Below are 17508 nucleotides of genomic sequence, written 5' to 3'. Positions count from 1 at the left end.
CCCTTGTCTGAGAACTCGAGGCTGGAAACTAATGCCACAGTCACCACCCAAGACAGTCATATTCTATGTTGAACTTCCACGCACTTTACTAAGCTCATGGTTGCTAATTTTAGGATGTCTATATAAGGGCAGCACTGTCCTCTAAATGACTAGATACTGATTATAGATACGAATTACCATAGATGTGCCTGGTACCCAGAACACGCTTTGACAATACTTGACTCCCTCGCTCCTTCCTTCCCTTTGCTGATTTCAGCTTCATAAACTTGGTGTGAATATACGCTTACTTCATATCTAAACTGTTTGTTTTTCTAATTCTGACTCATAAAAATATAGGAAAGCCAAATCTTTATTACTTAAAACAAACAGCTATCGTTACGTTTGTTGCTTTTGTTGTTTTATCGCTAAGTCGGGCCTGACTCTTTTGTGACCCCATGGACTTTAGCCCACCAGGCTCCTCTGTCCGTGGAATTTTCCAGACAAGAATACTACAGTGGGTTGCCAGTTCCTTCTCCAAGGGATCTTCCCAACCCGGAAACTGAACCTGCCTTTCCGGCATTGCAGGCAGATTCTTTACTGCTGAGCCACCAGGGAAGCCCTTATTATTAAGTTCAGTATTGTTATTTTTTTGAGAGGTTAAATTGTTTAAGACCTGTGGATAAAGGACAAATAAAGATCATATACAAAAGATACTTTGGTGGTGGTCTCCACTACTTCCCCTATAAAAAAGTTGCATCGTGTGTGTCTTTTTCTCCATGTTCTGCACACACACATGCACACACACAAATACACATGCCTTTCTCTAGTCTTTACATTTATGCACACTTCGAAATAAAAATTCTCATTAACTTCATTCATCTTTTGGATTAGCCAAAGGAGAGCCTTGTAGACATTAATGCAGCATAGAAAATCAATACATCACAATTAGTAGAAGGCAACTGGAAAGCCTCCTGGCTTTTATTTTATTTTATTTTTACTCACACACATTCAGTTTGTTCAAACGGAGGACAGTTTTGCTATTCATTCCATCAGCCGGAATTCTTGAACCAAAGAAGCCAATGGACACTAATGAAAAGGCATTTTTCATGTCCGCTGCATTTGACTCAACACCAAGTTGCTTAATGAATTACATTTGGGTTTCACCTAGAGTTGATTAAATATTTAACATTTGGAGCAAAAATACAGCTGCATTCGCTAGGTTAAGGGTGAGCCATAAAATGGCTTCTAATAACCAATTCTAGAAGAAGTGCATTATAGGAAACACTATTAAAAACTAACCCAATAAACCAATATTTTAGATTAGAAATAACAGAGGCCCAGGAGATCAGATGGCATGGTTGAAGTCTTCCAGCTAGATTTTAATCTGGCATTCCTTTTAGCTGGATATTAGGCTCATTCTGAGAAGCAGAAAATAGGACTCCTTTCTTTTAAGATGGGCAAATCCTAGTTTTCAGAGATTGGCCCTCTTTTTGAGCAGATGTAGACTGCATCTGACCTCAGAGCGTCCGCGTTTCTGACAATTCCAAGTGAAGTGTCTGCTCTAAGGGGAAGATGCGGATTTTAGCTGCTGCCCTAGGATGGGGCGGGGTTAAGTGCCGACATGTCTGAGTACAGGATTTATTCTTGAAAGTGCCAGCTTCAGCTAGTTGCAGGTGTAAAAATAATACACCAGTTTCAAAAAGAAGAGCACACTGCAATGAGACCATACAATACTCTCACTGGGCTCCTTCCCTACCTAAGGACAACTGACCACACTAGAAAAAGCAGATTGATAGAATTTAATGTTACTTCTAATTTACTTCTAATTTAAACATGACTTAAGAAAAAATTAATACCTGGTTCTGATTTAGAAGTTTTTTGTGGCAGCTAAATTACAAGGCTCCTCAGAGGAAGAAAATTTTTATTTTTATGGTATTACTAAGGTATGGATGATACAATAAAATGCGCATGTTCAAAGAGGACAACTTGACCAGTGTTGACATTTACATACACTCATGTAACCAGCATCACAGTCAACATTACAAACAATTCCATGATGCCCAATAGTCTCTAGGCCTGTCTGCAACCTACCCTCCAACCACTAATCTGTTTCTTTTTTATTTGTCCTTTTTTTTTGTGGGGGTGGGTTTTTTTTTTGTGGTTTGGGGAGTATTTTTTACTGGTTTCCAAGTGATCTTTTATTGAAACAGTTTCCTTAGTATTAATAGTTCCTAACTAGCTGGGCTTTCAATTGCACCAGTTGATGTCATCTCCGTCATGTCACGACAGTGGTGACCATCAACACTGCAACTATACACTGGGCAGTCCTCAGGATGTCTTGAATGGTTCCAGAGAGCTCATTGGCTAAAAATCTGTGCCACATTTGTCATGCAAAGTGGACAATCTCTTCAGCAGTAATATTTCCTATGTGCTTCATGTTGTTCTGCTTCTTTCTGTCTCAAGGTGGTTCTTTGCGGGCTTTGATGGCCAAGGCAGAGGTAGAAGGTACCACCTTAATCGGGCCTGTGCTAAATGTGCAGGTCCACTATATCAGGCCCTTCGTATCACTGGTTGCCTTGGTGATGTCACCACCAAGCTTTTTTGGAGACAGACTCAGGGGACAGATCTTCGTGACCAGGGCAGATGTGGCATCAATTTCCCCACTAAGACACCTCAGATAAACACAACTTCACTATTGCTGGGGTTGAATAAGCAATATGTTAGGCAGCTGGTATTGAACAAACTTGGATGCAAGAAGACTGAAGAAAGTTGTAGCCTGGCCTCCTTTGAAATAAACAAGGAAAGCTGCTTTTTGTTATTTTAAATTTGTTTGTATTTTTTAGAATGTTCTAGAAATGAGGTCATATAGTATGTACTCTTTTTTGGTCTGACTTATATAATTCAACATAAATGCTTTTGAGATCCATCCATGCTGTTGCATATATCAATACTCTGTCCCTTTTATTGAGTTTATGGTAATAATGTAGAAAAACTAAGTTGAAATGCGCCATAGATGTAAATGTCAGCCTCCAAATATTCTAAAAGAAAACAAGAAAAAATCCAACGGTCTTGAGTTGGGATAAAATATCTAATATAGGACAACAAAAGCATGAACTATTAAAAAATCAGTAAATTGAACTTCATCAAAATTAAAACTTTCAGTCTTCCAAACACAGTGTTAAGAAAACAAAAAGGCAAACCACATAGACTGTGATAAAATATTCACAAGACATATATTAGGCAAAGAATTTTGAACCAGGATATACAAAGAACTCCGTAAGAAGAAAACAAACACACTGGGGTAAAAAGAAAAAACAATGGTCAAGATATTTTATCAAAGGCTTCACCAGAGAAAATAAACAGGTGACAAATACACACATGAAAAGATGTTCAGCATTATTGGTTTCTTAAGGAGCTACCAATAAAACCACAGGGAGATATACTACACACCAACTGACCAAGTCAAGTGGCAATGAAGTATGGAACAACTGGAACTCTCATACACTGCTGCTGGGCGTGTAAAATGGCACAACTGCTTTAGAAAACACTTTGACAGTATTTTAAAATGTTAAACATTCACTGATCACATGACCCAAACATTCCGCTTCTAAAGCAATTACCCTGGAGAAATGAGAACATATAACCACATAAAGATTTGTACATGAATGTTTACAGCAGCTCTCTTTTTAATAGTCAAAAATTTAGAAACAATCTAATACCCATCAAATATGGGCTTCCCAGGTGGTGCCAATGGTAAAGAATCCACCTGTCAATGCAGGAGACACAGGTTCAATCCCTGGGTTGAAAAGATCCTCTGGAGTAGGAAATGGCAACCCACTCCAGTATTCTTACCTGTAAAATCCTGTGGACAGAAGAGACTGGCAGGCTACAGTCCATGGGGTGGCAAAGAATCAGACATGACCGAGCACACATGCACGCATGCGCACACACACACATCCATCAACTAAATAATTATTGAGTTACTACTTCCTGCAGGCCTCGTGGTAGATCCTGGGAGCAACCGTTGAAACCTGTGGATGACTATCCTTTCAGATGAAAAATCCTGAGAGGCATTTTGTAGTTTTTTTCAGGGGTTCCTGGAAGAACCAAATCTCCATCTTCCAGAACAGTAATCTTGATAAACATTGGTACTGGATTTTCCTTGTTCCCTACCTCTTTCCTCCTACCCCCTGGTTTCTGCTTCCTGATGTCACTTCCCAAATAAACTGCACACCAAGTTCATGTCTGAACCTCTGTTGGGAGAATTTGAACTAAGATGTGGCCCCGGCAGATGCCAGGCTCGGTTCCAAGAAGCAACCCATGTTTCCAAGAGAAAATGCTGTATGTGTCACCTCTATTAGTTCAGTCAAAATGCCAACTGGGACAAAAAAAAATAAGGTTCATAGGTCTCCATGGTATTTCTGGAGAGGAATTTGAAAGAGAAAGCATGAACAGGGAGGTCTGCACTTCCTATTCTGTTTTTAATAAACTTTAATAGGCATCATTTCAGTACTTGAAATTGGCCCTTACCTCTTGATTGAGCACTTATAAAAAGTTTTGGTTCCTGTCTTGGAAGACAGAGCTGCCACGCTCCAACTGTAATAAGGGTGTGGCTTTATGACCCTCCTGCATTTAAACCTGAAAACTCCCTGGGAAAACAGTCCACCTCCTTGTAAACATTGTGGAGCCTCATACACCATTCTGCTTATTTATTCAGTACCCAGAACGAGGATGAGATACTCGTGGATTTTCTGGATTCTGTTTTTATTTTATTTCATTTCTAACACATGTATGGCTTTGCTCCTTTCAGGATTCATAGAAAATGCAATGCCCTTCTTTCTTCACCCTTCAGTAGGAGTTCAGAAGAAAACAGAACACCACGAAAGTCTTAACACCCTGGATTCCTGAGGATGTGTTACGCTCTTTTCATTCACATTCTAACAAGAGGGGGTAAAGGGCTTTGATGGAAGTAGGAAACACGGATCTAGAAACAGAAATCTGGTTCATTTTCCAAGGCTTCACGCAGTTACTGCTCTCACTATAAAACCTTCTTAGATCTCCCCTTGGCAATCTCAGCACTCTTTTTCTCACTTTTATAACCAACTCATTTGCTCTTAACCCACCAAAAAAAAGAGCAAGGCCATGCCTGGTAGAAGAAGGTTTTGATTTCACTGGGTCCTACAATCCCAGTGTATAATACCTGTTGCCTTGAGTTCAGGAAATATTTTTAACGAAAACCTCAGACCCCTGAGTTTCAGATCGGCCTCCAATATTGACTTAAGGTATGACTTTTCTTCCTCTACCCAGAGACATGAAAACCCCTGTCTAGATATTCTAGTCCATGTCCAAGGTTCTAAGGGTTAAACAGGCTTTCACCATATTAGTAGATTACAGGGGGCATATATTCAAATACACAAGTATATTGTGAGATTCATCATTAAACATCCTTAAAGTGTTCGCTAAGTAATACCCAGCACAAGACACCAATATTCTCTCTGCCTCGGTGTTTCTTCTCTAGAAAACAGGAATAATAAGAACATGATGAGGATGAAATGTGAATAGCATTTCCCCAAATGAACCAACTACTCAGTGACGTCAAATTATCGTCATCAACGGTTTGTAAAAAATTTCTCAGAAGTCACTTAGGGCAATGTTCAGAAACAGAAATTCTAAATGTAGTGACATTTTGCTAGAGAGGATATTTTCAGCAAAAAAAAAAAAAAAAAAAAAAAAATGGGGAATGTTTGTGGCAACTGTGAGTGCTGGTGAGTATTTTAAACTGTTGAGTATTTAGTAATCGTTTTTTAGGGTTATTATCGTTGTAGATTAGTAGAAGGATTGTAAGTGTTTCAGTAAGGGGCACAGATATCAGCGCCACATTTTATAATTACTAAAAGTACTAGTATTTTGCAGAATCTTTAAAAGAGGCTCTGAAGAGTTACTTACGACTTCTGCCATTTGTTTTATTTTCCTATCAATACTTCCAAACAGAAGATACCCTCTTGCTCACTGTAATCTAAGGAGTCATAGTGAGTACAGCTATAAAGCCAAAATTCATGTCTCGGACTTGGATAACTAAGTAAATTTCTTATCACTCAGGTATTTTTTCTTTTTTGGCTATGCCTTATGGCATGTGTGATCTTAGTTCCCCAACCAAGGTTCGAACCTGGGCCCTCTGCAGTGGAAGTACAGAGTCTTAACCACTGGACCACTAGGGAAGTCCCCTCATTGATCAGTTCTATAAGTTAAATATTGTAGCCCTCATTATGTTCTGCAGGGTCACATCTCACTAGGTTTTTTGAGTGGCAGCAGAAACATATTTGAAAAGGAAAGAAATCTTCATATGTGTGTGTGTGTTTGTGTGTGTGTGAATCTGAATTTTATTCTTCTGTGTACTCTAAATGATGACTGTAGCCATGAAATTAAAGGATGCCTCTCCTTGGGAAGGAAAGCTATGACAAACCTAGACAACATATTAAAAAGCAGAGACATCATTTTGCCAACAAAGGTCTGTATGGTCAAAGCTACAGTTTTTCCAGTAGTCACATACAGATGTGAGAGTTGGACATAAGGAAGGCTGAGCACCAAAGAATTGATACTTTTGGACTACGGTGTTGGAGTAGACTTTTGAGAGTCCTTTGGACTGCAAGGAGATCAAACCAGTCAATCCTACAGGAGATCAACCCTTTTGGCAATCAAGTCCCAATTTACAGTAGGGGCAAAAATACTACCTATTTCACACGGCTGTTATGAGTATGAAGTGACACAGCACACATTAGGAGGTTGGGAGTGTGCTTAGCACACAATGAGAACTCAAATATTAGTTATTACCATTAACTGGTTACCTATCCTTATGTGATATACTACTTTCCCTATGCCTCAGTTTCCCCTTGTCTAAAACAGGTATAATAAGACTATTATCAGATTAAAGGGAATTCCAGGGAGTGCAGTGAATCTGCCTGCAATGCAGGAGACCCTGGTTCAATCTCTGGGTCGGGAAGATCCCCTGGCGTAGGAAATGGCAACCCACTCCAGTATTCTTGCCCAGGAAATCCCATGTTCAGAGGAGCCTGGCGGGCTATAGTCTATGGCGTCCAAAAGAGTCAAACAAGACTGAGCACGCTGCCCACAATACAACCAAAATGAAACAGGAAGGTGGATGAGGAGCCGTTCAGATCAGCGCCTGGGTAAGGAGGCCTCCCTCGCTTACTCATAAGACAGAATGTCGGCCAAATGTCCCAAGTTTAATGGTCACTGGTCAAGAAACACCACACACTTTGAAGCAGCCAGAGGTGGTAAGGCCTGGAGTGGAAGCCAGCTTTATTTATTGTCAAGGCCAGCACATTCATCAACTCTCCTCATTAAAATTTGCCAATTAATGAGCAGTAGCATACCCCTTAGCAAAGGTCAGCGGCAACCTAAGCAAACTTATCAAAAATTCAAAGAGGTGCAGAGTTTGGGAAAAGTTCATTCTTTCCTTAATTAACGGATCTAATTACAATCCTGACATAACAAAATGCAAAATGCGCTCTTCAAAAGACACCAAGTCAAAGGTTTAACAGCCCAGATAACCTTCTCCTTTGGTACCGGCTGACCCAAATGTAGGCAAGGGAGGGAGGAGGGAATCTCAGCACACAGTCAACAGGGTTGATGAAACGCCTTTTCAAGAAATTAAAGCTTAGTAGCATATCAGAATCCCAGAGCAACAAAGGAATTGAAAGGGAATAAAGATGCTCCCACACCCCATGATCTAGGTGAACACAGAGTCAAGGCTTTCACTAATCTCCCTTCTTAGCAGATGTCAAAGTATTTATCTGGTGACCTTTCCTGGCTAGCTGTGAATAGCACTTTAGCATCCTAAAAAGTCTGGGTCTGTAATTGTTGCCTCACTTGGATAAAATCTAAGATACACTAAGACAGAATGGACACACTGCTCCTATATTGTTTCTAAAATAGCAGGTCCAGAATTTCAAATCAAGTATCACTAAGCAAAAGCCTTCGAGAAAAGGCAGTCTGACCTCCAGCTCACTGACTCAGAGAACCACTGTCTTGAGAAGGTAAGCTTGGCTTCTGTCTCATGACACGGAACCAGCATCATAGGAGACTTCAAAAACCCTGGCAACTTCAAGTGTTGATTCTTTATGTAAAAATGAACAGACAGGAATCATGAAGTCTTGGTGCTTCCCACTAGTTTCAAGGGGTTCAAAACTTTTAGACAGCAAGTGGGTTTTCCATTCAGGAGTTCTTAGATGAGAAGCACACTTGTGGATTAGAATAAGCATATCACAGGCTCTGCTGGCTCAGACGGTAAAGAATCCGCCTGCAACGCAGACCTGGGTTCAATCTGGGTCGGGAAGATCCCCTGGAAAACGGAATCCCAATCCACTCCAGTATTCTTGCCTGGAGAATCCCATGGACAGAGGAGTCTGGGGGTCTACAGTCCATGTGGTCACAAAGAGCCAGATACAACTGAGTGACCAACACTTTCACTTTCAAAACAGTATTTATCTGGAAGAGGGAACTGATGCTCAGAGAGAAGAAATGTCTCACCTCAGACCAAACACACAGGTAATAAATAGGAAAGAACCCTGCAATCCACCCTTAGCAGGCTCAGGTGTGGAAGTTCTACCCATTGAATCATTTCTTTATTCAACAAACATCTGTTGAGCATCTTTCACGTGTCAGGCCCTATTTAGTCACCGGGATGAGGTTGAATGTCCAAAGCAGATATATTCGACCCCTCGTGGAGCTAGCATTCTAGTGAAGGAAGATAGACAATAAAGTGACAAATAAATAAGCAAGAAAATGCATCTAGGGAATTCCCTGGAAGTTAGGATTCGGCTGGGTTCAACCCACTGCCAAGGCCTAGCTTCAACCCCTAGTAGGGAAACTAAGATCCCGTAAACCGCGCAGAAAGGAAGGAAAGAAATGTATCTAGTATCAGTGCTTACAGAAAATGAAAACAGAGGGACAGGAGAATGACTGGGTGACCATTATATGTGGAAGGACCAGAGACGCTCTCCCTGAGAAGTCACATTCCAGCTGAGACTTGAAGGACACAAAGAGTCACCTATGTAGAGACCAGAGAGGAATGCATACAAGCAGGGACAAAAAGCTCATCCAAGGCCCAAGGCTGCTTAACAACACCAAGAAGACCAGGGCATCCAGAACCAAGAGAAGGAGAGGAGTATACAGTGAGGCAGGGGTGGGTGGCAGGCCGTGAGCAGATAACATAGGACTTTGCACATCCATGACAGGGTATATCAATTTTATTACAAGTGCAACAGAATCCACCGGAGTATTTTAAGCAGAGACTCTGTGGATGTGCTCAGTAGTGTCTGACTCTTTGCGACCTCTTGGACAGTAGCCCACCAGGCTCCTCTGTCCATAGGATTCTCCAGGCATGAATACTGGAGTGGGTTGCCTTTTCCTTCTCCAGAGGATCTTCCTGACCCAGGGATCAAACCCGTGCCTCCTGCATCTCCTGCACTGGCAGGCGGATTCTTTGCCACTGAGCCACCTAGGAGTCCTGGGAAATATAAGCAGAAGAGTGATCTCAATGCTCCTTAAAAGATCATCCTGGCATATATGTAGAGAGTCCAGAGTCTAGCAAGAAAGCCTAGTAAGAAAGTTGTAACAGGCAACCAGGTGAGAGAGGAGAGTGAAGGTGTCCGTGGAGATGGAGAGTCAACAGAACTCATACATCAACTGATTAGATGTGGGAGGAGGTGAGAAAAGAGAGGAGAGAAGCATCACTGGTGGGTTTGAGGTTTGAGCAATCAGATAAGTTGTGATGGCTGACATTGAAGGGAGGAAAAAAGGCCACGGGAAAGAATCAAGCGTGAGGGTTAGCAGTAGCTGTTCTTGGTCAAAGTTGAGATGCCTACTAGATACCATTATGTGATACCAGCTAGATAATTCAGAATAGAAATATAGAAATCTAGGATTCTGGGAGGATGTTGAGAACTGAGCCATCCAACCGACAGTTACCTTCCTTGGTGGTGGTTTCGGCGCTAAGTCCAGTGGGACTCTTTGAGACCCCATGACTGTAGCCTGCCAGGCTCCTCTGTCCATCGGGATTTCCCAGGCAAGAGTCCTGGAACAGGTTGCCATCTCCTTCTACAGGGGATCTTCACAACCCAGGGATCAAACCTGAGTCTCCAGCACTGCAGGCGGATTCTTTATCAACTGAGCCACTACGGAAAAGATACCACTTAAAGTCTTGGGCCTGGATGAGGTCACCCAAGCAAAGGGAGACTTTTCCCCAAAGGAGCAATCCACTCCACTCCTTTCCAGGAGAGCTCTGGGCTTTTTTTTTTCTCGCGCACAGCAGTTCTGTGACGACACTTGAAGACAACAGAGGGAGGGCGGCGACTCTCAGCACCCTTGGACGCATTGTGTTTGGAGTGGGTGCCTCTTTCCCGCAATCAAGAGGGCGGCGACTCAGCGTCCTTGGACGCATTGTGTTTGGAGCGGGTGCCTCTTCCCGGCAATCAAAAGACCCTCGGGAAGTGAGATGCGAGACGGTGCACTTCCTGTGATGTGCCGCCGAGCGAACCCTGGTCCCTAACTTAAGTCCTTCGTAAAGAAACAGAAAAAAAAATCAATCCGCTTCCACACCAAACTATGGAGTTTTCCTTTCTGTGCACAGAAAGCGGGGGAAAGCGAACAGCAGCCGCGATCACAGGCAGCCTTCCCTGAGAACCCGGTGTGAGGCTGCCCCCGTGTGTTCCCTGCTGGGTATGACCCGCGAAGCGATCCAATATCAGTTTAAAACCAGGTTGCAGCACACGAAGCCGCCCTTATTTCCTCTTAAATTTTTTGTTTTCTTTTTTTAAGCTTTTATTTAGTTAGCTAGTTAGTTGAATTATAGTTGCTATACAATGTGATATGGCATAGGTGTACAATATAATAATTAGCAACTTTTAAATATAATCCATTTATATACTCCAATTTACTCCATTTATAGTTATTACAAAATATTGGGTATATTCCCCATGTTGTACAATATATCCTTGCAACTTATTTTATACCTAATAGTTTGCACCTCTCCATCCCCTACCCCTTATCAGCCTTCCCCTCTCCCCTCTCCCCACTGGTAACCTACTTGTTTCTTCTCCGTATCTGTGAGTCTGCTTCCTTTGTGTTACATTCACTAGTCCGCTGTATTTTTTAGATTCCACATATAAGGGATATCACATACTGCAGTGGTCATCATAAAGGAAACAAACCCAAATACCGAATGCCCGACTACCCTCGGAACGAAGCCCCGTAGCAAGTCAAGCTCCCTGCGGCCAGGACACGAGCTTATCTTCCGCTCGACACGCCGCCCACCCCTGCTCACATCTCAGCGTACCCTCCTGCCCTGGAGCTCCATGAGCTGGCCCGGCCTCCCCAGACCCTCCTCAAACCCTTCCCGGCTTTCAGACCTCGCCTGGAAATATCCAGTCTCATTCTGGGAAACCTGCTCTGGGCCTCGAGGGTGGGAGCTCCCCTGACATATTGCTCTCATCTGCCTTTGCCATGCCTTCTTATAACTGTTGCGCAGCCTGTCTCCCCTTGAAATAAGTACCACTTCCTTGAGATCAATATCATGCGTCCCAATCACAGGGACATAGACAGGAAATGAGAAAGCTCCATGTGACATTAACTACCCAAACATCGAAAGGTGGGCTTTTTAAAAACACATCTTTCTGGGACTTCCCTGGTGTTTTGGCAAAATCTTCCCTGGTTAAGATTCCGTGCTTCCACTGCAGGGGGCCTGGGTTTCATTCCTGGTCAGGGAACTAGGATCCTGCATGCTGTGGCCAAAAAGAAAAAAGAAAAATTTAATAAAAACACATCTTTCTCTGTCTGTCATACAAGGTATGATTCTCAAGCAAAGATACTGGTGGCTTTACTGATTCAGATACCTGGTGGTCCTTTAGGGCACCCTAAGGAGTAGGACCTTGATGTGACATACGGGCCTGATTATCTAGACTGGATTTGCCTGAAACAAGTGCAGATGATGTTTTGAGTACAGATGATGGCAGAAGCAGGAATGTGGAAGAATGGAAATAAAACAGGGAAGGAGGAACATGAAAAATGGGTTACTAAGCTATTTGCTGGTGGGTCAAATAGAGCTCCGTGATACCACACTCCAAGAACCCATGTGTAAAGCACTTCAGAGTTGTCCTTCATAAGGACAGGAGTAGGGTGTCAACCAACTCTCATTTCCCACTGGCGAAGGACTGCTCCCTTGCATCTTGGGGCTGAGCAGATAAGAAGCTGACTGTCCTTCCATGGTTTTAGAAAACCTCCTGGGACAGAAAGCCAGAAAGAGATAAGGGCACACATGCCTGAGGAAGGATGGGGATGGGGCAAGGAACTTCCCACCTCAGCAGAGCTGAAAAAGATGAGTTGAGGGGGCGTGGCCTGGGGATGTCGGGTGTCTAGGGCACCTAGGCAGAGCCTCACCCTGAAGGGTTTAGAGAACACCCTGAATGCTCTGTAGGGCTCAGGGTACCACAGTTCCTAGCTGTGTGTGATTCGGCATCCACAAAGTAACTTCATCCACAAAGTAATTATTAACAGTAACTATAATTAAGGGCTCTTCTAAATAACAAATGTGTTAACATATGAGAGGTGCCGGGGTGCAAGGAGAAAAAGAAATTAAGTTGCAACAGTATTGTTAATAAAATAATAATTATAAGAGTACTATCTCATTTGCCTCATGGTTTCACATCTGTTGACTCCATTTGGGTCTTGTTCTTACGTAGTAGCTAGCTTCTGTTTGTTCAGAAGTATGCTGGTTGGCTTGGGTTGCTTTCTGTCTTCCTTCTTCCTCCCTAATAAATATTTATTGAGCCTTAACTGTGCTTCAGACACAGTACTCAGCTTAACTCTGCTTTGTCCTGAGACCATATTCAAGCATTCTTATCTGAAGTACTAGAAATTCACTGTATATGTAAATACTGCCCACAACCACATAACACAGTGTGCAAATATTTAAAGTCTTGCCAGGTCACCCTGGAAATGCAACAAACAGACCAGAACTTACATCTAAATGAGCACTGTTATCCTGATTGATTCCACTTATACAAGGTACCTAGAATAGTCTAATTCATAGCATCAGTGGGTGGGGGGGAATGGGGACTTAGTGTTTAATGAGGACAGAATTTCAGTTTAGGAAGGTAAATTCAGGAGATGGATAACGGTATGAGTTGAATGATAATGTGAAGGTACTGAGTGCCCATCAACTGTACAGTTCATTATAGCTAAAAGAGTATGTTTCATATGAAAACATATAAAAAAAGTTTTCATCGAAAAAATAAAACGATCAAAACAATGAAAAAGTTTTCATCAAAAAAATAAAAGTCAATATTAAATTAAATAAATAAATAAGCATTGTTCCTCTTAGTCACCTTGCAAAATTTCACAATCTACCTATCTCCCTCCTTCACCCCGTGTGTGCACTTAGGGAACGATACAGGGTTGACATATTATTTTTAATGTATTTCAAAACAAAAATTATTTTTGCTTGACTTGTAGGAATATGCAACAACACAGAGGAGTACATAACACTAGAGACCACATCTCACTCCTCTTTGGCCACCCCGACTCCATACCTCCCTAGTAACCTTCACTTTGTAAGTTAACTGTAAGTGTTAGCCACTATTTTCATCCATTGATCAAATATTCTAAGCACCTACTATAAGCTAATTGATGTGTTAAGAACTGGAAAAGGACACGAAGGTAATTAAAATATGATTTATGATCTCGAGATTGCTATGGTCTAACAGGGAAGTTAATATTAAATGCCTCTTCAAAAGGATCTTGGGAGAATTTTATGGATGAAGTTGAACTGAAAGGTGGGTACAATTTCAATAGACAAAAACGTGAAAGAAAGAATGCCTGACTAGGAGCAGAAACAGCACCAGCAAAAGCACCTTGTCAGGCAGGATACATACATCCTAAAATGAGAGTACGCAGTAGGATGAGAATTCACAGTATTTTTTAATATTTATGTGCCTGCTTTGGGTCTTAGTTGCCCCGCAGCACGTGGGATCTGAGTTTCCTGACCAGGGATCAGATTTGCATCCCCTGCATTGGAAGGTGGATTCTTAACCATTGGACCACCAGGGGAGTCCCTAAATTAGGAATATTGATCGGAAGAATATGCTAGAAAGAAAGCTTTAGACCAATTAAGTAATTAACTCATATGGATGGGGATCTGCTTAACACTAGTGTAATTACCAGGGTACTGTAGAAGGAGGATTTAGTTACACTTCAGAACTTACCAGTGGAAGGCTGTATTTAACTTGATCATAGAGGGGACAGTGATTTCTATCATTTAGACCACAAGCTCATGGAGACAGCTATCTTGACATTACACATAGTATGTGAATTTCTATTCATGAAATGAAGTCTACAGATTGAATGAATAATATCTTGCACACAACTTTAAACTCTATATGAAATTTTAATTACCAAAACAATTCATTTAACAGTGTTAAATAATTTTTCTTACTCAGTAGAGAATATAGATACTACTACCATCCTAGCACTGAAAAGATCTAGAGGAGGCCAAGTGGAAAACACAGTCATCTGGGACACAAAGATCAGGGTAACTTGAGGCAATCGAACCAATACATCGAAGTTCCTTTTCTTTTTTTCAATTTTTAACAATAACCACTGTTTTTCAGGGGACTTCCCTGGTGTTCTGATGGTAAAGAATTTGCCTGCAATGCAGGAGACCCAGGCTCCATCCCTGGGTCAGGATGATCCCTTGGAGAAGGGAAAGGCTACCCACTCCAGTATCCTTGCCTGGAGAATTCCACAGATAAAGGAACCTGGTGGGCAACAGTCCAGGGGGTTGAAAAGAGTCAGACACAACTAAGCAAGTAGCACTTTTTTTTTCACTGTTTGTCAGACGCTGCTCTTTGAAAATGGGTGAACGGAGTATGGATTGGAAATTGAGGGTCAGTTAGGTGACCATGGCAGGGATTTAGGTGAGAGACTGAATGTCTGAAGATGATACCAGAAGGGGTAAAGAAGAGGAAGGAGAGGGTTTCACTGGGGATCCAGTGGTTAAGACTTCACACTCCCACTGCAGAGGGAGCTGTTCAATCCCTGGTTGGGGAACTTAAGATCCCTGCGTGCCCAGCGCAAGCCAAACATTGTTTGAAAAAGAGGAAGCCGATGTAAGAGATGATATATTAGTAAAATTATTAAAAGGACTAACTGAATAAGATCAACTGAATGTGGAAATAAGGCATAAATTGAGAATATCTCCTGTTTCTACCTTGGACAAGTGGGTGAACTGTGATGCCGTCTTCTGCACGTGTGTGCATGCCAGTGTGCATTGGAAGGTGTGAGTTCGGTAGCTGAGGAGTTCGGTTTTCTTGAATTGAGGAGTACTTGGAATATTCAAGAGAGGCTATTTAGTACAACTGATCAACAACCTACCCAACCAACAGCTATGCTATTTGGAGATTCAAGCAGGACCTTTATATCTCCTGAAAGAAAAGAGTTTGAATTTTTTTAAGGGGGGAGGGGCATGGAGAGAGTTGTTTTCCTCCATAAGTCTAGGTAAAAAGCTCTCAGTTAATTCACTGAAGGTTTTACTACTACTATTTAGGTCCTCAAGGGTAGGCGCTCTGTCTCATTCACCTATGTGTCATTAGAACCTAGAACTGCACATGGCCCAAAGAAGACATGCAGGAAAGACTTGTTGAATGAACTAACTAATTAACGTTACAGGAATAAATCTCTGGCCTGTTCTCAACAGTCTCTAAGGAGTCTCTGGGACTACTGGATGGACAGGAATCCAAGCCTATACACGGAGCTCTTTGGGGAAAAGGAAGGATGAGCTAGAAAAATGACTGTTTCAACTTCTGGGAAGTAGGGACACCTTCAGAATACAGCCAGTGGCTTCCTCCCACACACATCATTTGATTTTCCACTGAGTCCCGGACCAGAGATGAACACATGTTCTGAAAAGAGAAGGGAGGGAAGGAAAGGGAGGAAAAACTGTCGTCGCTCCCACTGGCTTTGAACTTTATTGGTTCCAGACATTCATGAGACCTGATTTTGTATTCTTCTGATGCTCTTCCACCCTTCTCTGCTTTAGTTTAACCAAGCTTGAAGAGTGTTTACGTGACAACCTACATGATAGCACGGGGAGCCCTGCACGTGGCAGCCTGGACGGGAGCGGAGCTTGAGGGAGAATGGATACCAGTGTGGGTATGACTGGGCCACTCTGCCATGCACCTTTTTTTAATTTAAAAAAAAATTTAAGAGTATTTACTCCTTGAAACTAAATGGTTATTGAACTTAGCTCATAGTGGACACTCAAATCTAATGAAAACAAAGGAAGAATGGAAGAAAGCAAGAACAGAAAGAAAGGTTCTTTACAAAGACAGGCTTTCGGGGACCTCCCTGGTGGTCTAGTGGTTAGGACTCCAAGCTTCCAACGCAGGCAGTGTGGGTTCAAACCCTGGTCAGGGAACTTAGCTTCTGCAGATCCTACATGCCACGTGGTGCGGCATAAAAACAACAACAACAAAAATCAAAGGCTGGCTTTCATTCATGGAACTTATTTACAAGCCCAATGAATGTGTTTTTTTCCCCAAAGCACTCAAGTATTCCACAGGGAAACTTGCTTGGTCCCTAACCCAAATCACCAGCAACATTTCAAAAAAAAAAGGACAGAAGGCCCGAATTTGGGGTCAATGACATCTGTTCCCAAAGGGTGATCTAATCATGGGGAACTGAATCTGATATAAGAAAAGGTGAAAAGAAGCTGGCTGGCTACTAAATCCTGGTCACATACTGTTGATATATGAGGAAAATATAAGACAGACTTAGGAGAGAGGGAAAGTTAAGTTCAGTTCAGTCACTCAGTTGTGTCCAACTCTTTGCGACCCCATGGACAGCAGCATGCCCTGTCCATCACCAACTCCCAGAGTTTACTCAAACTCATGTCAATTGAGTCAGTGATGACATCCAACCATCTCATCCTCTGTCGTCCCCTTCTCCTCCCGACTTCAATCTTTCCCAGCATCAGGGTCTTTTCAAATGAATCAGTTTTCGCATCAGGTGGCCAAAGTATTGGAGTTTCAGCTTCAGCATCAGTCCTTCTAATGAATATTCAGGACTGATTTCCTTTAGGATGCACTGGTTGGATCTTCTTGCACTCCAAGGGACTCTCAACAGTCTTCTCCAACACCACAGCTCAAAAGCATCAGTTCTTCAGGATTCAGTTTTCTTTATAGTCCAACTCTCAAATCCATACATAACTATTGGAAAAACCATAGCTTTGACTAGACAGACCTTTGTTGGCAAAGTAATGTCTCTGCTTTTTAATATGCTGTCTAGGTTGGTCATAACTTTCCTTCCAAGGAGTAAGCGTCTTTTAATTTCATGGCTGCAGTCACCATCTGCGGTAATTTTAGAGCCCAAAAAAATAGTCTGTCACTGTTTCCATTGAAAACTGAATACTAAAATAGGTTGCTAAGGATTTGAAATGAGCCTGAAAGATGAGCAGAT

At 42.1% G+C, this 17508-nt stretch overlaps 1 non-coding gene and 1 pseudogene across 1 annotated transcript; both read right to left on the bottom strand.

Annotated features, from left to right (window-relative positions):
• Nucleotides 1-2210: 2210 nt before the first annotated feature.
• LOC136157451 (large ribosomal subunit protein uL11 pseudogene) overlaps nucleotides 2211-17508 on the bottom strand; it is a 33653-nt pseudogene continuing 18355 nt past the window's right edge.
• On the bottom strand, nucleotides 6125-6197 carry TRNAG-UCC (transfer RNA glycine (anticodon UCC)). The gene has a single exon. It is a non-coding gene; the product is annotated as a tRNA-Gly (tRNA).

This window comes from Muntiacus reevesi, chromosome 2 (genome assembly GCF_963930625.1).
Source record: "Muntiacus reevesi chromosome 2, mMunRee1.1, whole genome shotgun sequence".
Taxonomy (NCBI): Eukaryota; Metazoa; Chordata; class Mammalia; order Artiodactyla; family Cervidae; genus Muntiacus; species Muntiacus reevesi.
The sequence above is the reverse complement of the archived record's forward strand: the minus strand, read 5'-3'. Positions and strand labels throughout refer to the sequence as shown.